The 23,091-nt window shown below is 40.7% G+C and overlaps 1 protein-coding gene across 1 annotated transcript in view; it reads left to right on the top strand.

Moving 5' to 3' along the window:
* TMEM164 (transmembrane protein 164) overlaps window positions 1-23,091 on the top strand; it is an 89,985-nt gene that overhangs the window by 15,747 nt on the left and 51,147 nt on the right. The window lies entirely within an intron of this gene.

Consider the following 23,091-nt stretch of genomic DNA (forward strand, 5'->3'; position numbering starts at 1 on the left):
GTCCCAGTCTCTCTAGCCTCTCCCCATATGGGACCCGTTCCAAACCCCTAATCATCTTAGTCGCCCTTTTCTGTACCTTTTCTAATGCCAATATATCTTTTTTGAGGTGAGGAGACCACATCTGCACACAGTACTCAAGATGTGGGCGTACCATAGTTTTATATAGGGGAAGTATGATATCTTTTGTCTTATTATCTATCCCTTTTTTAATAATTCCTAACATCCTATTTGCTTTACTAACTGCCGCTGCACACTGCGTGGATGTCTTCAGAGAACTATCCACCATAACTCCAAGATCCCTTTCCTGATCTGTCATAGCTAAATTTGACCCCATCATGTTGTACGTGTAATTTGGGTTATTTTTTCCAATGTGCATTACCTTACACTTACCCACGTTAAATTTCATTTGCCATTTTGCTACCCAATCACTCACTTTGCTGAGATCTTTTTGTAGTTCTTCACAATCCCTTTTGGTTTTGACTGTCCTGAACAACTTGGTGTCATCTGCAAACTTTGCCACCTCACTGCTTACCTCATTTTCTAGATCATTGATGAACAAGTTGAACAGGATCAGTCCCAGGACTGACCTCCTGGACACCATCCTCAGGGCACAATGTCCCCAGCCGGTGCCCCGGGTCATCTGCCGCCTGTGGAGCTTCTCCATAAGTGAGGACTGGGGCAACGACCGGTGGCTACAGAACTTCAGGATGAGCAAGGGGCATTCCCGGAGCTGTGCCACAGGCTCTCCCCAGTCCTCCAGCACAAGGACACACACCTGAGGTTGGCACTCCCCCTGCACAAAAGGCTAGGCAGTCAAATCAAGTGCTTGTCACTTCTGAATTCTAGTACTAGGCTTTAGCATGAGACTCGCTGTCTCTGACCACATATCTATGTACATGAGTGTTCCCTAGATTATATTCGCCTAAGGTCAGAAGATATACTTTGTCAGAGCTCTTTGATGGATCTGCGCCTAGAAAGTATCCCATGGGAAACACTCATGCAGGGAAAAATGACCCCACTTCTTACTTCTATTCTAAAAGGGGAGAACCACAGGAGAGGGGACAGCACAAGTCCTTCATTTAAACAAATAGTCCTGTGTTCCAGAAAAATCTGTTTCTTCTTATAGTCCAGTGTGAGAGCTCATTTCTGAGATGAGCAGTTTGATTGCATAGCTGGGTTGATGCTAACTGCAACTGGTGTCAAGTTAGGTGTGTTATTTCTTTACAAACAAGTCTTATCTGACTGATATTTACAGTTGTGGCTTCTGCATGTGCTTGTTGCCTTGACTTTTCAGTGAGTTATATTCTCTGCAAATGGGATTGCTTTGTACTCTTAAATGTAATGAGCCAGAGCCTCAGCTGGCATAAATCAGCATAGCTCCACAAACACTGGATTTTTGTCAATTTACGTTAGCTGATGATCAGGCCCATTGTCTTTTTATATAGTAACAGAGACTTAGCTGTGTTAGTCTGTATTCTAACAAACAAAATAGCAGAAATGAAGCACTTTAAAGACTAAAAAAATGATTTATTCGGTGATGAGCTTTCATGGGACAGACCCACTTCATCAGATCAATCGCATTTCCAAGACTGGCATCTATAACTACAGAAGTCCAAAAAAATTGAAATAAAAACTGACAAATCAAGTACATAGGACCGAGGGAGGGAGGTGTCGGGTAGGGGATGTTAAGTGTCTTGCCTGAGATAATTACGAGCATCAAAGGAAGGGATGGAAGGTAGACGCTGGTTTTTGCTCTGTAGCACTTTTAAATTTGTAAATCTTCTGTCATCTTTTTCAGTGGAATTAAGATGATGATGATTTGGAATCTGTGCTGTGAAAGAGGATTCAGACCCGGTTAGAACTCACTTTGGTAGTCAGAAAATAGAAGAAGGTTGGTTTCTGGTATATTTGTTTTAGCCATGTTGGTGGACTGTAAGTGGGACCTGGTGGATGAGGTCACATCTTTTATTGGGCCAACTTGCTGGTGAAAGAGACTCTTCTTCAGATTGCCAGAAGGGGATGGAAATTCAAAGAGAATGAAGGTATAAAATCTCTCTGGTTTTCTTTGTTTATATCCCATAACTTTGTGCATCTACAGCTTTGCCTATGCACTTATTTTAGCAACTGCACAGCAACTATCTATTTAAGCAGTAACTATAGCTGACACTAGTGGGGGCATTGCATGGCACCACCATGGCTACTCACGTGCCTAGGGTCTGCAGGGAACTGGTGGCCACTTCTAGAAGCCATGTGGAACCAGGTCAGATAGGGAGCCTGCCTTAGCTGCATGAAGGGGAGTAACTGAGGGAGGAAAGGAAGGAAAGGAATTGATCAGTGGGGTCTGCAGACCTCCTTGGAGTTCCATCACAGATCTTCAAAGGGTTATGAACCGCACTTTGAGGAACACTTTTTTCTAATCTGTTCTCTCTATACAGCTTTACTGATATTTCTGTGAAAGGTTTTACTGTAATTACTAAGATGTAGTTAGCATAACAATGATACTAAAATATATTTGGTAACAGTGCTCTCTGGGGTCAATGAGGGTGTGAGGAAGGCTTCCAAGACTGAGCTGTCTTGATGGCTTGTGTTTTCTCAGGGAGCGTAGGGTCAGCTAAATAAGTTTGAGTTTTTGCATTACTTTTTTTTTTTTACAGGACCCATGAATTTTACAAGAACTGATAGTGTAAAGGACTATTATGAATGACATCCTACATGGCACCATTAAGGGATCGTGCAGGACACAGTGTGCAATTCTGCTCTCAATCTTTCACTCTGGCTTGGACCCCAGTAAATTGTCCCGGGCAATTGGACAAATGCAAAATCACACCTGGGAAGTGAATCTTCCGCAATTTTGAAGAGAAGCAACATCCATAGTATCAGTTTGGTAAAACCCGATAAAATTCTCATAAATCTCCAAGTCTTCGCTAGAAAAGAACCAAGAAAAACGTGCTTGTTCTCTTTTTTGACGAATCAGCGATATGAAACTTTGAGAACTTTAACACAATTTGTCTTAACACCATCATTGCTTTTATTTCATTAATAATTTCATACAATAGGTACTTTGTATTTTGTGCGACTAAGCCACTGTATTGCGTAGCAACAACTGATGCATCAAATTTGAATCACTCTCATCATGTCCACTTAATGTTGTTTCTTGTTGAGCTAGGTACTGAACACTGATAGAATTTTCTGCAGTGATTCCTAGCTGATTGTGTGTCTGCTCTGTAACTGGCTGAGATAAGTGCAGAAAAATTTACCTATGATTGTGGAGTAGCTCACTTCATTACCACCTTCCATATGATAGGAGGATTTTTCATGTGATATAAAGCCATGCTGTGTCTCTCTCCAATCTTGAAATCTGGATGAAATAAAGACCACCTTTTCAGAACAGTTTTTGCAGTCCAAGGAAAAAGCTCTAATTTGCTCCAACCACACAAATCTTGATAGCTAAGGTTGCTGAAAACTCTTCTTATCTTGTAGATTTGCAGTATTGTGTTTTTTTTGTTTTTTGTTTTTATTATAACTTCAGTTTGTAGGCTGGGTGTTTGAACTCAGGCTGTCATTTGATAAACCACCCGTTTCTTATTTTCACCTTGTAAGTTCATTAATAATTTATCAATTATTGGTTATTATTACTGGTCCTACAAATCATAAAATGATTTGGCATAAAATGAAGCTGTATTTCTCTAATATAACTTGTCTGAATAATGCAAAAAATGATTTAGTTGAGTAATTTAAGTGACTGGAGGAAAAGTTTGAATCATGGAAATTTAGATCTGTAAGGGACCCTGGTAGGTCATCTAGTCCAGTCCCCTACGTTGAGGTAGGACTATTAATTAGACTAGCTGTGTCCAGTCTTCTTATATGGGATTGCTATTTAAACCTAAATGCATTCTTGTGTGGGTCAAGCAGATTATATGTATTTTTATTAAGATTTAAGGTCACTTGTACTGATTTATATTTTGAGTTCAGGTTGTTTTGTATGCATTTAAATAAATTGTTTCTATGTACAGTATTGTTTATTTAAAAACAAATAAAGAAATCTGTTCATAAAATTGTATCAGAATTCTAAAAGATGGGTGGAAAAATCAGTAAAGAACACATTGCCAAGAGTGATGGGGATTGGAGAGGAGTCCACAGGGATTTTTCCCTAAGGCCAGCCCTGGAATTTGTCAGTAGTATATTGTGTGTAAAACAACCTGTGGATGGTATGAAAAGCTCTGGTGAGTTGTGTACAGGGCATCCCAATCTAGACCATCACTGATATGTGTCTAATTTTATTCTTAAAAGCTTCCAATCAGGGATGTCCTGGGAGTGTGTGGCCCTGGGCAGAGGAGACTAATCTCTCACTTCCAGGACCTCTGCACCAGCCTTCAGGGCCCCACAAAGCTTGGGGACTCGTGCAGTTGCACTGATCCACCATGCCATAGGGACAGCTCTGCCTCCAATGATGGAGATTTCATAACTTGCCTAGGTAATTTGTTGCAGTGCTTAATCCCCCATATAGTTAATCCTTAAACAGCCAGTGCTGGGTTTTTAAATTCTTTTCCTCCTCATTGAAAATTGGGCTACTCTGCCCTTGATTTTCCTCTTGCTTCTAATACACTTGTAAAATATTTTGTTGACCTTTATGTCCCCAAATAGCTTAATCTTGTTTTGTACCTTGGTCTTTCTAATGCTGTCCCTACATCTTTATTTTGTTTAGTTTTTCAAAGATCATCTTTTGTAGTTTGGCTTTGTTTCCTCTTTTTTATATGACTTTTTGCATTTCAGGTTGTTGCAATTCTCCAGGTTAAGCCAGGGTGGTTTCTTACTATACTTTCTGTCTTCCCTTTCCACTGGGATTGTTTTCTCTTGTGCCCTTAATAATGTGTCTTTTAGTAACTGCCAACTTTCCTGAACTTTTTTCCTTGGCATCTTACCTACTAATTTTTCAAACTTGCTGAAGTCCATTGTCTTTAGAATCATGAACACTAGCATGGATACTACACTATCAGGAGCACTTTCACCCAAAGTCACTTTCCGCTTTTAAGCTCTCGTTCAGTTCCTTCCTATTTGTCAAATCTAGACCAGCCTTTTCCCTACTTACTTACTCCATGTTCTGCGATTTAAAAAAAAAATGAAATTGAATGAACTGTTCAATAATATGTGACCAAACTTATTTGAACTCTGAACAACCTCTCCTCCCCAAATCTCTACAATTCCCCCTCCCCTCCCAAGTTGAAGCTCCATTCACATAACATGTAAAGGCCCTGCTTGTGTGTTTACATATTTTTGCCGGTGTTTATAAAGGCTGGGGATTCCCAGTAGGTTTCAGTTTCACAAAGGTATTTAAGTGCCTAACTCTCTCTGAAACCAGTTGTAGTTAGGTGCCTGTATAGTTGTGAGGCTCTTGGCCTGAAACACTACAGTGATGCAGGCCAGGAAAGAGATGATAAAGTTTGAGAGAACCAGACCTAGAAGGAAAAGGCAATGTCTTTGAAAACAAAAGTCCAAACAACAACATACGTTATGAAATATATTTTTCCTCTCCTTAGGATGGATTAAATAGAGCATGTCAATGCAGCATTAGTAATCCTCAATGATGGAGAGCGAAGTAAGTAGGACTTAGATCCTACTTTAATTTAAAGTACTTTAGATTAATGGTGTAACTTAATTGACATTGGTGAAGCTATGCCAATATACACCAGCTAAGGAGCTCACCTTGGGTCTTTTTCCTCACTAAGTGCTATAACCATAAGACCACATTTTATGGCTAGGGCAACAGTTAGGTTCGTAGCTGTTCTGTCATGATGTTGCTAAGACAGAACAAGAAACATAAAACATTGCATTGTAAGTGAGATGCATAGCACAGCCAATTAAGGTTACCTGATACATTCTGTTATAAGATCCAGTTGCTTCTAACTTTGCTGAACTATTTGGCTATATATGTTTCAAGTTGAATTTTGGCAAATTTCAGCCCAACAATTTCAGATGTTTTTTGAGGATGATGCTAGAGAAAAACATTGTTTTGGCCATGTTAAAAAGAGCATTAATTCTTTTTGAAAAGCTGTAGTGCCCCCATGTATAGGAGCAGGAACTTGAAGTGGTGGTTTGACTTTGATTTGGGGATATGCATGTTGCCAACGCTCTGAGAATCTGTCCAAATTTGGTCAGTTTATAAGCCTTTGAAAAACTGCATTTTTCCGTGTGTAGTAGACTTCAGCACTAAATTCCCTGCAGATTTAATCCATATTGAGCACGTGCCAGCCTGGAAGGAGGAAGAGTTTTCCTGCAAATGCAGCTTGGAGCTGCTGTGTGCTGGTCTGGGTGTGGGCATCTGAGATGAGAGCACAGAACTTTTCTTCTGTACTCGAGGACCCTTCTACTCAACTCAGACGGCATGGAGGAGGAAGAAGTCTGATCTGAATGAAGAGGGTGCAGGAGTAAACTTGCCAGAGGAGCAGCTGGGAACAAGGAGCCTGGGAAGAGAGGAGTCCTGTGAAAACTGGAACTCAAGGCTGGCTGGATGGGGGGAAAGGGAAACTGAGGCTGACAGCCGGAGACTAACAACTAGTATCTGGTGACAGTGGTGGTGGGGATTGCTGAGCTTGGATGAGGCATCAGGCAGATTGGAATGAAGAGGCCAAGGAGGCAGGGAATTAGCCCCAGTGGCAAAGAAGAGGTGGATCTTCCCCAGCTTTCTATCGGAACTGGCACGAGTTGGGGAAAGATACTGGGATGAGTAGCCTGGTTTGGAGTGAAGGAGACACTGAGGTTGAGACCAGTGTTGATGGAAGGGGTGTCAGCTGGAGGCTAGGATAGGGGAGAAAGACAGATCAGGTGAGAAGCAGGGATTTGAGAAACAGAAACTAGCTGGGCAGTGAGACTGAGATCTGGGGGGACTTTGCTCTTGGGATGAAAAGCCTGAGGAGTGGAGATTTGAGACTGGGATGACTATAGGACCAAGAACAATTTACTTCATGTAGTTCATTTACACGCAACCCTCCCATACGTATCATGTGCATAGATTACAGTGAACTAGAGCAAGAAGAGGTTGTTATGTTTTCTGCCCTGTTTGGATTGCTGTAGGTTAGTTAGTGTTTGATACGCAGGGTTCTGTTCTAAGCTGTTTCATAGGATTGCGCAGCACAGGCAACTTAAGTGCTGGGGCCCTGCATGCCGCTGTCTGTGAAGCGCGCGCTAGATAACTAGGCTGGGTAGGCCAAAAGCACTCAGCAGAAAATAAAGAGCAATTGTTTTCACTTCTCCAGCTGAACTGAGCTACTGTAATTCCTAAGAGCAATATTAGACTCTAAAGAGAGGTAGGTTAGGAGCAGTTGTAATAGGAAAGTGCTATTGAAACTGGCACAAGAGCCACTGGGAAGCCGAAATAGTGAATGAAAAGTTGGTAAGAAAGCAGCCTGCATTATGTAGACCCTTAACTGCAATTGCTGTGCTTCATCTGGACTGTTCAGACTGTGAAATTCTCACATTTCAGCAGGCAGAGGAGGTCTCCCAGTGGCATGTGGAGAAGTGGTACTCAGCAGGCTGGGAGGGCATGGCAGAGAGGAGCAGTCTACCACTCGTGCCATGTGATTGTGTGTGTATGGGGGATAAAGCGAGGCAACCCCCTGCTGCTGTCTCCTGCCCTCCACCATCCACGCCCTGCCCCAGGTAATCCTCCCATCTCCTGTCCATAGGGCCTGGAGCAGATGCCCCACCTTGTCTTATGGACAGGACAGCTCTGGATCGCATTAACATTACTAGGACGTGCATGTTCATTCAGGATGGTATAACATCATTCATTTGTCTGGTTCTTTTGTTTTCTAGTTTTCTGCCAACTGCAGTAGTGTTGCCTCTCTTCTATAAGCGCAGAGTAATGACTAAAATATCTTCATTCTGGGCTGTGTCATAGTTTAAATATCTTGTTTGAATCATGTTTAGACAAAAAGATTTCAAAAAGTCAGAACTATTTTCCTTCTCGAGGAATCTGAGGACAACATCAACGTCTCTGAATAATTGCTTTGTTCCAAATTACTGAAAGTCAATGGAAGTTTGGGTAACATTTTTATAAGTGCCTGAGTCCATATATAGGCACTTACGTAAGTGAGTGGTTTTGTTTTCAGAAATGAAATGTCTGTTGAATAACTTTTTTTTTTAAATGTCAGGCACTTTATGTAAGTGACTGACTAGAGATTGAGGGATAGCATTTTTGAAAGTGCTTTGGCCTCACTGACTTTCAGTGAGATCAAGCCTCTGAATCACGTTTGTACTTCTGGAAATTTATTGTTAGGTTCCCACTAAGGCTTCTCTTAGTGCTTATGAGCATTATTTGCATTAACTACTAGTGTGTGCAGATGTTGCAGTTCAGTTCATAAGAAGTTTAGTTCATGATTAGGGTTAAGATTTTGTCACTGGTAAAAGTCTTGGCCAAGTCATGGGCAATAAATAAAAATCATGGAAGCCTGTGACCTGTCCCTGACCTTTTTACTAAAATATTCTTCATCATTAGTTCCTAGTGTAGAAACACCCATAGTGTGTCCAGTTTGCCCAACAAAATCAGTGTCCCTTCCTCAAAATTTGGCCACCAAAAGACGCCCTTGCTCTTTTTGTAAGTGACTGTTTGTTGTCATATGATCTCTGTAAACAAGCAAATGTCCTTTAAAAATGTGTAAGCATCAGACTGACATTTCTAATGTGGCAGTGGCAGTTGGCTATTCAAGCAAGCTAATTTAAAGAATTCCTCCAAAGGCCCATTGAAATGACTAGTTTTCCATTTCTTCTGTTCCAGAGGGTACTTAGATATGGCTTATTTGGGCTAATTGAAATTAATACTGGATATAATTATGTCTATTACATGGTATTTCTGTTACATTAATAGCATATTAATAAATGTGAAAAGCCTGAGAGATTTAAACTTACATGTCACTATGTGTTGAAGCTTGTCCCTTCCGCTAACAGAAATTTGTTCATTAAATATATACTAACTTTCTCCTTGAACAACAAGAAGTCCTGTGGCACCTGATAGACTAACAGATATTTTGGAGCATAAGCTTTTGTGGGCAAAGATCTGCTTTGTCAGATGCATGGGGAGGTGGGGTCAGAGGAGTGTTTGAAGAGGCAGGTCGCAGTAAAAGGGACAGCCAGAGCTGACCAGATCTATTCAGTCAGGGTGGAAATGGCCCATTATCAGTCCTGTACACCGAGAGGAGAAAACAAGTCAGATGTGGGGTGAGGGGGGGATGTGGTCCATTGTCAGATTTTAATGTGGAGGTGTGAACATCCAGAGCAGAGAAACTGCTTTTGTAAGGGGCCAGCCACTCCTAGTCTCTTTCGACCCTGACTGATTTTCCTGTTTTGCCAACCTTGATTAGTATTTTTGGTTCTCTGTCCCTTAAATATTGAGTCTGTTCTGGTAAGGCTATGATCTGAAGAAGTGGGTCTGTCCCATGAAAACTCATCACCTCATTATTTTGTTAGTCTTTAAAGTGCTACTGGACTGCTTTTTTGTTTTCATAGTATATAGACTAGCACAGCTATCTCTCTGTTACTATCCTAACTGAATAGATATTGTCAGCTCTGGCCCTCCCTTTTACTGGGATCCTCCTCTTTAAATATTCCTCTGAAACACCCTCCTCCCCACTCATGCATATGATGAAGCGGGTCTTTGCCCACTTCTATAATTGAGGTGCTATAGGACTTCTTGCTCTTGTTGTTCTCGAAGATACAGACTAACACGGCTGCCTTGCTGATAAATTTACTTACACACAAGGAAAAAGTTATCATTTGGCAAATTTTATCCTCACTGAGAAACTTAATTTTTGATGTTTTTTCTTGCTGTGTGACCTTGGCCTGAGCTCCTTTATAGTATGATATATGGTTGAAATAATAATAATCTGACGTTGCAGGGACTGATGGGTGATCACAATACACTTTGAGGCTCTCAAAAAAGGCAAACTATTATTGTTTTAGTAACAGAGAGCTAGCTGTGCTAGTCTATATACTATCAAAACAAAAAAGCAGTGCTACTGTACTGCTTTTTTGTTTTGATATTATTGGTTTAATAGATATACTTTGCTATATGTTCTCTTATGACTTCTGGGTTTTCACACATTCATCTGCTTTCACAATATTCAAAGCAACATTTTAAACTTGAGGTCTCAGCAGACACATGTAATAATTAAAAAGCTTTCTTTAAAATTCCATGACGTACTTCATAATCATCTTGATTTATAACCTGGTCATATACATGGTCATACAGAGGGCTTGCATACATGGCATTATCCCATTTAGGATCATTTAAACTTACTTTTTCGCATAGTTAAACTGAGAAAAGAAATGACTTGCCTTCAGTTTGCTCAACAGACTCTTCTGCCAGAGGCATCTTTTGTTGCACTTCTATAAATATTCCCATGTATGTTCTCTGTGTCACATTGTGTTAGACATTGTTTTCTGAATGTGGCTAAAGTTGTGTGGATTACCCCTCTCTTCCATTCTTTTTTTCCCTTTTCATACACTTATTAATTAATACAGTAGTTAAGATTAGAGGAGTGAGAGCCAAAACTTTTGGATTGTACTCTTATTTTGCCATTTACTCACTAACTGGTTTGCTTCAGTTTGTCACTTAACCTCTCTCACTGAATTTTATCACCTTTAAAATAGAGATAAGAAACTTCATTTTAGGAGAGTTTTGAGGCTTAAATGTTTGGTATAGCTCATTTTGGTTCTTGGAAGAAAAATATTCTGAAACTAAAGCACTAAATGTAGAAACTACTTATAAATGGCAGTTGAGCCAATAAATACAAAAAACAAATAAAAAATTGCTAGCTTTCCCGAATGTAGTATGGATACTCTGTAATAGATGTGGGAATAATGTTAATAGACAGACACAATCCAAGTCTAAATGTCTGAAAAAAGGCATTTGTCAAAGGTTGCCTATAATGTGGATGTACTAATACTGTCCTACTTTTGTATTTAGTTTTCAGAAAAAGCACTGCATCCCTTCAGCGACTAGCTTCAGAACCACGAGTTGCTGGAGGATTTTTGAAGTGCTGAACATTTCAGCTGTGGTTGAACAGAGATTTGAGCCGAAAAAAATGTAGATCAGTCAAATCTCAGAGGAACTAAAAAAACACAACCAAGAAGTCCAAGTCTTACAAAATGAGCTCTTGAATGTAGGTAGAAGCCAGTGGAAAAACTTTTTGAGCTTTTCTTGTTAGAATTTCTCTTGCACCAATATTGTCACCAGAGCTTTTAAGGACCAGTGCCATGTATAAAAGGCCTTGTCAGCTAGACCAGAGTTGGTTTAGTGCAGGCTTCAATACATTCTTCAGCCTCTTCCTATCTACATTCAGCAGCATAGTTTTAAATCTAGCAACTCCTCAAACAAATAGCTGGGAAACTCTCTGAAGTAATAGCCTGGTAATAAGTTGGAGGCAAGTTTCCAAATGTGATGCCTTCCAAATTGCTCCTCTAAGTTCCCCATATGTGGAGGTTATAATAATGCCACTTCAGTAAGAAGGCCAGTTCACATAATAAGCTTGACATTCTTCCCCTTACTGAGAAAGACCTGTGAAGTGTGAAAACAAAAAAAGCAGTGGTAGGTTTAAAAACATTTTCTTATTGCTGTAAATATAAAATTAAAAGTTAGAATTTCTTTTCCAATTTAATTGTCTGTTCAGTGCTCTGCTTAGTTTTTCCATCTCTCAGCTTGGTTAATGAGTAGATTAGTCAGTTTCACTTTTGTTTAAAAGTCTTTAGTCAACTTGCCTTTTAAGATCTTGTGCCACTACTAGCCCATTGCTCCAATGCTTGATTTGCAAGCACTTCAGGGGAGCCTTATTTAAATAACTACTTCTGTTTGTACTGGGTAAACAAGGAATGGAGACATTTCTGTTTTGCCAGATTTCACTTGACAGTTAAAACATACACTGTGCTAGAAAGAGCAAATGTTGGGAAAATGGTGTGAAGCATTGTTCCCTGCAAGCTGTGTGCTTGTGCAGCCACTCAAGGAGAGATTCAAATGCTGCCCAGCTGATTAGCAGAGTGCCCACTACTTGACCGGTGGTGCACATGCATGTGCCTCTGTTCACAGAAAAAATGTATTCTGAACATGGATGGAAAACATTAGAGGGAACATTGGTGTGAAGGGGCTACTCTGACCTTAGGAAGACAAGGAGATCAGAGAAGATACTAAAATGCTAAGCTAGTAGTAGAAAAGCTAGGTGAATACTGCAATCATTTTCCTATTATATACCCTTCTGAAACAATAAATACATTTACTTTTACTACAGCATTCTGGCACTCAAGCTTTACTGGTGTGAATAAATTTGAAAGGCAAATTTCAAGCTTAATTATTTGCTGGAAGAAAATCTCCCAATTTCATAACCTGGAATGAAAAGTCAAAATATTAAATTCTAATATTCAATTTGCAATTCATTTGTTTAATTAACTAGCAGAAAACAGAAGCAGCATCACATGGCTTGTCTGACTACCAGCATGACCTTTGAATAGCCTTAACAAAATTCTAGTAGGCCAGGAAAAATTTACTAATTTTTTTTGATTGACTCTGAATAATAAATACACCTGAGAATTGTAGGCTCTCTTTTTCATTGAATAAATGTATGGTTTATTCACTTAGCTGTTTTCTATTCCTTTGCAGTTATTCATAGTTTGTGGGACAAAAAGTAATAATTTCAGAAGAGTGGTATTTAAGAGGTATGAATAGGGCTGGATCGTAGACTGAATGATGCATTTTCTTGCTTTGGATGGTTTTCTTTTTTGGTTTGTTTGACTTCATTAACAGAATTCTGTGCTGTTTAATAAAATAATTTCACTTTGCTGCTCAGGCCTGCTACCTTTTACTGGATTTTCTTTTCTTTTTATACTGGCATTGCCTCCCTTTCCAGCTTAGTTTGTAGACTTGGTTAGGAGACTGCCAGGACTTTACAGCAGTTAACACTGATTCATCTGACAGTAAAGAATATGTTTGCTGCTGAAGGCCACCCTCTGACTATCAAAAGCTATTTAGCAATTTTATATAAATGTTTTGTATAGGTAAAAAGACAGTCATTGGCTTTTATTGAAATACATTTGTTGTCAAGCAGTGTCATGGTTCTTTCCCCACTCTAGCAAGACAAATTCAGAAGTGGGGACCAGCAAAAGTACGTCAAACCCTTATCTACCAGGTTTTGGTATAAACTGCCCCCCCCCCCCCCAAAAAAAAAATCCTAAAAACCTTAGATTTTGGGGATAAAATTCGCTGCCACCACCCAAGTAATAATAAGGAAACCAGGGAGAGACTACTTGGGAAATCTCAGTCCCAAAAGTAAAAAACCAGGACACAAACATTAACCAATACCAGGTTAATAAAAAGAAAGAGAGAGAACATTTATTATTACAACAATATTCATGTTGCAAGCCTCATGACTAGATGGAAGAGTCACAAAGTAAAACACATGGGGAGCCTCTACCATAGGCCAAGAACTTAGTTACGAGGAGAGTAAAAGAACATTTCTAAAAAGTGCACAGACATCAGATCCCACTTCTCAAACTATAAAACAATAAAGCCTAATGGACTTATCTAAACTTTACCCTACTTACAGAAGATTGGAGGGCCTGTTCTTGGAGGGAGATATTCTGCGTCTGTCTCCCTCATGGCTGGAAAAGAGAAGAGGGGACAGAAAAGGAAGGCGCCAAAAAATTCAATTCTTACCTACGTTCCTATAGGCCAACCCCACCTGGCTAAGGAGGTTAACACTTTTTCTCCCAGGCTGCTGGCTAACTCTCATGATCATGACAAGCAGTATGTTGGATTTTCTTTCCTTCTTCCCATTTATTATACTCTGAATTTTCAGAGTTCACAGAAGTCTTGCGATCCCTCCCTCCATCCATCCAGTTCCTAATTAATCATAACATTCACTTTGAGCTGAATAAATAGGCAGTTGTAGTCTACTGAAGTGATTTTAAAAAGGAAGGGAACTGGCAGGGGATTCTTTAAATTTGCACCTTGCTGCCTGTGGTCTTCTATGGATCTTGCATTAGTAGGGGAATAATAGGTGTTGGTTGGGGAAAAATGATATAAGGCTGCAGAGGGGTCCTCTAACAAACCAAACACTCTGAGTCCTGTGACAGCCAGTGTCTATCAACTGGTGGCTGAGACTTAATAAATCAAAGGACTCATTTTATGTGAACTGAACATATGATCAATTTATTAAGGGTAAGTTTACGATTGGGGATTCAGGGGATATTCAAAAATAGTTAACAATGAACAATAAACAGTAAACGATATAATAATTGATTCCCAATACCCAACAGGAAAAATATAATTTTGACTGAGTCCAATTAGATAGAAATATAGCAAACGTTTTTATAGCAACCTTCTTGCTAGTTCCCAGATGGTTGCTCAGGACCTCAAATCGATGTCCCGTGCGGAGTGGTGCAGAGCTAGTCTACAGAACCTAAGCCAATCTACTATATCATCTATCTATTCTCTGTGGGGACTGCCCTGACCGCATACCAGGGGCGGGCAAGAAGGTGGTGGTGGTTTGCTAAGGTTAGCCATGGTGGATTGCCATGGCTATATTTATCTGTGCTTCTGCAGGTACAGGAGCTTGCAGCATATTGCAAGCAGAGAGTACTTATGCTATCAGTTATAATTTTAAAACTAACCTTGCTTTATAAATCTTACACATGGGTGCCTATACACCATCCCAGCTCTCTTCTGGGAAGTTCTGAAGCCTGGTTTGTTAAGCACTTTGGATGCTTAGATGCAGGATGCTATACAGCTACATAATGATACGTCTAAACATATGTTTTGGGCATTCTAGGTAAATCCCCCTTCTCAGTTTCCCCAAAAATGCAGATCATGTACAAGTTGCTTTAAAAGGTCAGTCCCAACAGAAAGACTTGCAAAGCTAAAAATATCAGAGGCCTCAATAACCCCCATAAAGCTCTGCAGCTCTGTCTCCTGTGGAAGAGCTGACCTGACACCAGCTATAGTGAATTCATTTCTGTTCTGTTTTTACATAAGAAGATAATTCCTCTTTACTTCTATTGCAGTGAATATATTTTCTGTTAGCTCTGTATGGCCGGATTGGGAGACCAATCTTTGTCATTGCCGGAGTGACGGAATTGTTTCAGTAGCTCCCATTGTTGGTTCTCTGCGAAAGTCAGCCATCCTGCAGAGGGCTATGTTACCATGTTTCCCATACTCTTAATTGGGTCTTTCTTGAAGTGTGTGTTACAATAGGTAATGGCCGGTCCAGTTTGATGGGCTGTTTTTCTTTTGACAAGTGTTTCCCATACACAAAGTGCAACATGTATTTATTATTGTTGTTATTATTATTGTATTATTATTTATTATTAGAGTAAATTCTAAATAAAAGTGAATTCTCTAATGGGAAGGAGCATTTTGTGACTGGTGTGTAACATGTGGCATCAACTTTACTTCTCAGGAGACATCTGTCTTCTGCCAAACTGTTACCAGTTTAAATGTTCCATGTCTGGAAAACAAAACCACAATGTACAATGGACCACAATCATAAATTCCTATCGTTAAGATCATCAGCTCAAAACACATTTATAAAGGAAACTAAAGAGGCTAGAAATATTGTTTCAGAATACTTTTTTTGCTAATGTTTAGAAGGAGAGGGAAATTACAGGCCCTCTGTTGAATGCCAGGAAATGGACTTCCAATTTTAATATGCTTGGTGGGTAGAGAAAAATCCAGGCACTTTAAGAACTTTCCAGAAAGTTATCCTGGTCCTCATGGGAAGGGTGGTCTGGGCCTCAGCTTGAGGTATTTGAAAAATTCTCACAGGAAGCAGTAACTAAAGCTTATTTAATTCATACTTGTTAGAAAAATTACAAAAATATTGGTGTCCTTTAGCATCTGTTTGCCAGAAGCTGGGAATGAGTGACAGGGAATGGATCACTTGATTTACCTGTTCTGTTGATCCCCATTGGATCACCTGGAATTGGCCACTTTTGGAAGACAGGGAGGGTACTGAGGTAGATGGCCCTTTGGTCTGACCCAGTATGGCTGTTCTTACGTTCTTATTATTGGGGAACTGTACTGTTCATCACAGAGATGAAACATAGCGTTATTACTCCGTGTTTTACAAACATTAATCCTAACAATCCTCTCTGTGTAGTGGGGTGAGTGCCATTAACTTCTGAAAGTTCAAGGTGTATGTATCATCATAATCAATAACGGTGGTCTCAGCACCCGTTGGTGTCTGATGCGTTGCTCACTGTTCTTTTCCATCGTTCCGTGTCCAGTGCAGAGTGACTTAGGTTCTGTAGACTAGCTCTGCACCAATCTACTAAATCATCTATCCATTCTCTGTGGGGTCTGCCTCTCTTATTTGCACCATCCATTATGCCAAATACACCAGGGTCTTGATTTTTCGTTCATCATTCATTCTGCAAATATGCCCAAATAGTTGTAGCTTCTGTTTTATAACCTTCTGCAGCAGGTTCTCTTTCAGCTTTCCAATGCATCTCTGTAAGTCCAAGTATATTGCATCGGTATCTCTCCATCTCCTTCCAAAGCAGCTCTAATTTTCCAGTTGTCCACAGTGTTTGGACATTCCATGTTCCAAATGATGGTATATGTGTTTAGTTTAATTTTCTTTTGGTAGCCAACTTATCGACCCAACCGTGATCGCTCGATTGGTGTTGCAGACCTTGTTTATCCAAGCGATGTCTGAGCCAGCATCTTTTATCATTTAGTTGTACTGTCATCAGATTTCATTCGTATTGTTGTTTCACGGTCAGCGCATTGACATTCATGTGACCAACCCTCCTCCTTCCTCTAGGCTTGGGACTGGCATGGAGCTCGTAGTGGCTTCATGGTGGAGTTAGGTGTATGTAGGGGAGAGGTTAAGAGAGAGATCTTGCGATGTGTTGTGCATTGTCCTCCTGAGAGGTGTTCAGCAGCCTCAGAATCACTGGGAAATGAGTGCACTCTGGATTTTCTCAGGTTTCAGAGAGGTAGCTGTGTCAGTCCATTTCAGCAAAAACCACGAGGAGTCCTGTGGCACCTTAAAGACTAACAAATTAGTTAGTAACTGGCAGAATCCATCTTTATGAGACTTGCCCGGGGACTGGATTGCTGGCCTTTTAATCCTATGTCCTGACCACTAGCTTAGAATACTCTTGTTTTAAGAAACAGGTATGTGGAGTTTGTGTGCATGAGTAAAGGAAATTAAGCAGAATATTCCTATAGCTTAGAACTGCTAAGAAAATTTTCCGTCAGCCTCTTTTTTTCAGAATCCTCCTACCCTTTTCAGGGACTGAGGCTGCCTTAAAATTTTAGACTATGATGTGAAGTGTTTTGTCTCTGTCTAATGCTTGCTTTAACCATGTCTTTTCAAGAGACTATGGTGCAAGTGTTTACTCTTAAGGAAACAGTGATTAATACTGCAAGACCTTACTCTCACATTTAGCTTTGAGCATTTGAATAGTTCCACTGACTTGTAACTGCTTGCAGGGTCAGGGTCTTGTTGTCTAATTATAGGGTTTTGCATGCTTTATCAGGAAATAAAATACAGATCATGCATAACTAGCCAACACAGAAATTAACCCAATTGTCTGTATGCTTATCCCTCATTAAATGAGTACTTTATTTACGAGTACTCACTTAAACGAGGGACACACATATAGTTCCCCTAGCTCACTCAATGAGTGAACTGCTCCCCGCTAATAAGTGTAACCCCCTCACCGCATGTCCAACCTCCCGCAGTCTGACAACCACCCCCCCAGCCCCAACCTACAGCAGCCAGCCCCCGCCGCCAGCCCCGGAGCCTGAACCCCCTGCGTCCCTGGAGCCTGAAGCCCTGCTGGCCCTGCAAACCTATAATGTGGCAGCCTGACTGGCCCCGCGGACAGACCCCCCCCGCCCCGCAAGCTCCACAGCCCCGTACCGCGGCATCCTAACCGGCCTCATGCCTCACGGACAGACTCCCCTCACCGCTGACTCCACAGCCCTGTACCACGGCAGCCTAACCGGCCCAGCAGCCAGACCCCCCACTGCCGGCCCTGTGGCCCCATACCATCACAGCCTAACCAGCCCTGTGGACAGGCCACCCTGCCGGCCCCACGGCCCCATACTACGGCAGCCTAGCCGGCCCTGCAGCCACACCCCTCTGCTGGGCCCTGCAACCTGACCCCCACCGACCCCATGGCCCTAAACGGTGGCAGCCAGGCCCCCTTGCTGGCCATGCAACCAGACCCCCCTTTGCCGCCTGTACCCCTCTGTGGCCCTTGAGCCTGAAAACCCCCCCCCCAAATGTAATCCTCCTTCCTGCTCACAGCCCCAAACTGCCCCCAGCATTTAACCCTCCCCAACCCAGGGTTCACTTACTTCTCAAAAGCAGTGCCACCTGCTGCCATTCCTTCCCCAAGTTAGGAGCCCTTAAGAACCAAGCAGAGACTTTTACATATATTTTAATAGGAATTTAGTGTCCATCGTATGAGTTTTCGCCTGCGAGCAGGAAGTTGGGAACCAGTTGTGCTCGTATAGTGAGGGTTGAGTGTACTGAGTCATCAGATAGATAACATGCATTTAAAAGAAGTTTAATATTTGTACATATTATATCTCAATTTTCTCTCCTTCCCATTTCTCTGATATGATTTCTCAATCCTTTCATGGATGATTGGACTTTGGTTAAAACAGTAAATCCCATTAAACTGTTATGTGATCTCTATGGCGGAGACAACAATCATCAGCACAGAATACTGAGTTCTTCAAAATAACAAAAATGCAAGCTGATTTGCAGGTGGCTGTTAAACTCACGAGGCTGTACAATCTGCTAGGTCAAAAAAAATCTGTCCTTCGTCAGTGGCCTTTGGGGATTATTTGGAGGCTTCTTAACCATTTTTCCTTTTTTTTTTTTTTTTCCCCAAAATCTGGGAGGTGGTTCCATTAGCCAGAACATCAAATCACTGTCCCCATTAGATAAGGTATGAACGTAAATTAATTGCACTTTTGTTTAACAGGCTTCTTATGGATGTGGAGGAGGACCATTTCGCATAAAGTGATGAGGACCCCAGTTCTCATTGAAGCCAGCAATATTGCCAGTTCGTCACCCCCACAAAAAAAAAAATTAGCCTTTCACTTACGAGCTGATATCTTTGCAGATATGTGACTTTTAAAACATCTATGAGTTAGTGTGAGAATAAGCAAAATATGCATCTTATAATATTGGAAATAACTGTTGTTTTGCATACTAGACTTGGTGTGTAATCTAATACTAGTAGTTTGATTAGTTGGAACCTTACTAAGTGAAGGGGAAAATACCCACACTGGTAAAACTGAAAGATCATTTGACGAGAGCATAAGGATCATGTACCATAGAATATTCAAGTATGTCCTTTGGCTATCTTAGCCACTACCTTATCTTAGGCTACCTTGAATAGCTGATCCTTGCATTATTTTAGAGTGATTCTGGCATATCAGTAACGTGGATGGGATAGAATTTCAATGGCTGCTCCCACTCTGTCACCATGGTACTAGAGCTCTTTGAAGATTTGTCAGATTTAGGTCAGATTTGCTCTGTGATGTGGTGCTGGTGGCAGTGTCTGCCCTTCTTGCATGCAGAAGATGAAGGCATTAACTGGGTACTTACGTAACACGTTGGCAAACACTGAATATTTTTTCCAGTTGGTGGTTTTTCAGTCTAGAGCCTTTTGTGGGAGGATTTCTCATGGTTTTGTTGGAGGCACATTCTTACAAGGTGCAAACTGGTTATCTGCTCAAGCAGGACAGGTTTAATTCATCCTCTCATCCTCCTCCATTATACCTGAGTCTTTGGCAGGTACCTAGGCTCTCACCTAGTGTCTTTTCAACCTGTATTGATTTTAATTATGTGTAAGAGAGATGTTAGACAAAAGACAGCTGCATAACTTAATAGGTTATGTTTGTACTACTCTAACAAGTTTAAACTAAAGAGAAGGACTTTAACTTGTATTTATTTCAATGCTTGAGAAAAGTCCCAAGGCACATCTAGATACTGTGCCAAGACAGAAAACATGTTGCTTGTAGAGAGGTCACAGCAAGCTCCTCTTCTGTACTCCCTCAAGTTATGTGCACCCTAGTAGTGGGTGCTGTTTCCCATCAGCCCTCCCATGAGGGGTAATGGCTTCCCACTTCCGCTTATAAAAGGATTTGTCTGTCCTAGTCTATCCCATTATCTTGTGAAATTTAATATGGATTTATTTCCAAACACTTCCCAATTTGGGGCCTCCATAAAGGCTGTCTGGTTCCTATTTCCGGTAAGCTAAGCACTTGGATGGCCATCCAGGAGAGATTCACATGCCACCCAGATGATTAGCAGAGCTCCCAAAGGTGCCCACAGCTGTTAGCCTGTGGGTTTTTTTCTTTTTTTTTGGTGGTGAATATCCACACATACTTTGGTGCATATAACAAAACTTATTCTGTGAATGGATGCAAAAAATATTACAGGAACATTGGCCAGGACTGCTGTCTCCCTCAACATGCTGGGGAATGTTTGTGTGGGGCAGAAAGTGGCAAAGGCTTTCATGCATACAGAATGAAGACCGGATATTCTCTGTTGTTTCCCAGTTACAAGGCAGAATACTGTGCAGTCATAAGAGAACTGCGATACTTGTGGTATCTTGGATTAAGGGCTATAGTACATGAAAATAAATTCTGGGTTATTTCAAAATGGGTCTAATTGTACTGCTCAAGAACTATCTGTCACTTTGCATGTCAAGGTTGCTGGGGTGATGGAAGATAAAATATCAGGTAGCTGGTTTATTATTTCACTGTTTCTCTTGTGTAATAAGAATATTTTTGTAGTGCAGATGGCTTGTTAATGCAGCCACTAAAACCATATCGAAAAGTCTAATTAAAAGCACAGTCTACCTAATCCTGGAAGAGAGAGAGAGAGAGAGAGAGAGAGTGTGTCCGTGTCCCCGTGTCCCCTTAAGGTGCTATATTGGTAGGCAGAAAAATATTATCTAAGGTGTATGCTACTTTTTTGCCTTTGCACACAAAACATCAATTATTCGACTGTTCCTATGCAACTGTTGGATTAACTTGCTCATCAGCCCAATGAAGTGAAATGATGTGCGTTTTTGACTGCAAGGCCTGGAAGAAATTCTGATTTGCTTTTGAAGTCTTTTATAAAGTAAATGTCCTGAGGCCCTTTAGTTAAGTGCAGTTGATACTTTTTTTATGTTCATACTTTGCAGCCTCAGACATTTTGTCTGCTGACTAGGGTGAGACTTCTATTGCTCCAGACTGTAATTGAGATTCTTTCATAGGTAGAAAATGAAGCAAATAAATTGGACATGTGAATAATCCAGTGGGTGCAACCCTGTCAAGAACCTGTCCTGAACTCCAAATAGCTATCTCTACAGTCTCGGTTTAAAGGCTCATTTTCAGACACTAATGCCACAGTCCACAATTCACTTGAACCTCTGTAATCTGGCATACGCTGGGAAACAGGGCATGCTGATATAAGGAATTATTTGGACCACAGAGGGTGGGAGCATATGTGAGGGGGATGGAAGTGGGGTGTTTACCTGGTGCTCACCCCCCAGGGGGACACATGGCTGCACACCACCCTTTGCTCCCAGGCATCACTCCTGCTGCTGTGGAAACAGTGGAGAAAAGCCTCCAGAGAGATGCATTGCTGCACTTGCATTCCCTCTGCTGGGGAGTGGCGGTGGTGAATGGAAGTAGCAGTGTTCAGAACCATGGATGTCCCCAGACTAGGGGCACTTTGAGTACAGAGGTTCAAGTATATTGTGTAATTTAACCTTCCCACTGTTGCTGGAGCATGTGAATTTAGTGGGTATGCCCTGCAGCACTGGAGAAGACGCATACTTGCTGAATATACCTGATATTTCACTTTGGAGAAAGAGTTCATTTCAAGTTCTCTCACGTAAAGCAATTTGATATTTAGAGTCCTGGCCTAGCTATGGAATAATTCACTGAATCCTCTTTTTAATTAAATAAAAGATATTTTCCACTGATGTTCTCTATCCGCAAAGGCAAAAAGTAATGAAGCTGAAATGTTTTTCAGTCCAAATGATTCCTCTTGACAAATTTGGTATTTACATAGGTAATAGAATGCTACTCTTCTCTCCACTAGTGGTGTTAATCACTTTGTATCCAGAAAAAAATGAGGAGTCCTATGGCACAGATTTATTTTGGCATAAGCTTTCATGGATAAAGACTACTTCGTCAGACACATCATATGCTTTTTACACACGAAAATTTCTGCCCAAATAAATCTATTAATCTTTAACGTATGGATTCCTTGGATGTGTCTAGACTAGCCCTGAACTTCGAAAGGAGCATGGTAATTAGGGTGTTGGGAGATAACTAATGAAGTGCTGTGGTGCATATGCCGCACTTCATTAGTCAAAATCTCCCCCATGGCAACTTGGACTTGTGAAACTTTGAAGTGCTGGCTAGCATGAGGAGTAAATTGACTTGGATGTAGCGCAGGCAGAGAATACATATTAGTTAATGTTTTTAATTTTAATTTAAATCATATTAATATAAAAGGTGAGGTCTTAATTTCAAATTTAATTTCAAATTTAATTTTAAATTAACTTGATTGCTTAAAAGTAAACCTATGTTTATTTTAAACTAAAAAAGATTTTAAAAAAATTGTCAGTTTTTACCCACCTTGCCTGCTATTCCAGTATCATTGAATTATCTTGCATCTCAAGAAACGTATAGCTATTTAGTTCTGCAGTTCATATCAGTGCATTGGAAAGAGTTTTCACCTTCAGACATGTCAGTTGCTGAAGATAACTAACCTCAGTATTTGCAGTGTGGATAACTGTAGTAACTTTATTTGATAAGCAATGGCAAGTTTTTAAGGGCAACTATTATACTTTTTCCTCTCACTTCTGCTCCAGAATCTGAAGAAGTGGGTCTTTCCCACAAAAGCACATTACCTGTTAAATGATATTATTAGTCTTCAAGGTGCTACAGAACGGCTTGCTTTGTTTTGCTATTATACATTAGATCTTTAAGATCCAGCTTCACTGTAGGTAAAGGGAACTCTGCCATTACAAATATATGTGCGAACAGGGACAGCACTTAGCATAGCAGTGTCTTGTTGC

The sequence above is a fragment of the Carettochelys insculpta genome, chromosome 13 (assembly GCF_033958435.1).
Source record: "Carettochelys insculpta isolate YL-2023 chromosome 13, ASM3395843v1, whole genome shotgun sequence".
NCBI lineage: Eukaryota > Metazoa > Chordata > Testudines > Carettochelyidae > Carettochelys > Carettochelys insculpta.